Genomic DNA, 1472 nt, shown 5'->3' with positions numbered 1-1472 from the left:
GTCCTAAGTCCTGGGAACATCCGGTTTGGGGCAGTCCTGGCTGGTTGATCACCCACCCTGTCAGCCTTCCCGGAGTGACCCCCGCCAGAGGTAGGTTTCCCACTCCCCGTGTGACATTTTCTAGGGCTCGAAATGTGCCAGAGACGTCAGCTTATGCAACGATAGCACATGGGCACCTGGACTCTGCACTGCAAAGTGGGTAATTCAGAGGTGAGCGGAAGTCCTACCTTTTGGCGATTCATCTCTAAAGTCTAAAAATGTTATCAACAGCCGCAGGAAATCAGCAAATAATACCAAACATCGACCTAAAATGTCCAGGCTGGAAGAAATGTGCAAAATACTGAATTCTAAGCTCAACACAGAGATCCCAGGGACCAGGTACAAAGAAAGTGGACTCATGTGCCATTGCTGGGCAGGACCTTGAACTAGTCCTCATACGATAAGTAAGGAATTTCGTTTGTTATCCCTGATTGATATTTTTGAGACTCAGATGAGGCATCGAAGAAAATACCAAATATTTTATGGAAACATTTATGAGAAAGTCAACAGCTTCTGCCATTTTTTTTTCTATCCTTTCTCCCTCATTTCAAAACAAATATGTTAATATCACTCCAAGAGTCAGAGCAGCTGCTTGAGTCATGTGGGGGGGGGGGGGCGGGCATCGAATAATATTAGAAAGAAATGGGTCAGGAATGGCCATACAATGAGGGCCAGAGGAAATGAGAGAACAGGAAGCCTAGCCAGCTGGGGTGTTTCATAATGTACAGACATCGCTTACCTTCTTCTCACACAGAGTTAGAAGAAGAAAGGGTAGAAAAGTGGGTGAAGAAAAGGTAAAAGCAGAGAGAAAGAGACTTAATAAAACGTCTAGTGCTTCATCTATGTAGAACTTAAATCTATGGCAGTTGAAACACTCAGAATGCAAATGAGAATAAGAAGCAAGCAAAAATGCTTTCCCCGTATGCCACAGTGTTATAAATAATAGTACGTGGCTAATTTTGTGTTATTTCCATAAGTGTTGTCAACAAAAGGCTTTCATTTGTAATTAGAAACACAACAGAGGATTGTGTATTTCTCTTTTGTTTTGTGGCTCATAGACCACTGGACAAATTTATCCCTGTGATAAATCTTGAAGGAAAACCCCCAATTTTTTTTTTTTTTAAAGGCTCTTCCCGGACCGGGGCACGAACCCGCGTCCCCTGCATCGTCAGGCGGACTCCCAACCACTGAGCCACCAGGGAAGCCCAACCCAAAATTTTTAACCATACTCTTTGCCATCGTCTTTCCTCTCATAAAATAGAGTTGACAAAAAAAAAAATTGACGATATGGGCTTCCCTGGTGGCGCAGTGGTTGGGAGTCCACCTGCTGATGCAGGGGACAAGGGGTTCGTGCCCCGGTCTGGGAGGATCCCACGTGCCGCGGAGCGGCTGGGCCCGTGAGCCGTGGCCGCTGAGCCTGCGCGTCTGGAGCC

The sequence above is a fragment of the Physeter macrocephalus genome, chromosome 14 (genome assembly GCF_002837175.3).
Source record: "Physeter macrocephalus isolate SW-GA chromosome 14, ASM283717v5, whole genome shotgun sequence".
NCBI lineage: Eukaryota > Metazoa > Chordata > Mammalia > Artiodactyla > Physeteridae > Physeter > Physeter macrocephalus.
This window is presented reverse-complemented; position numbering follows the sequence as displayed.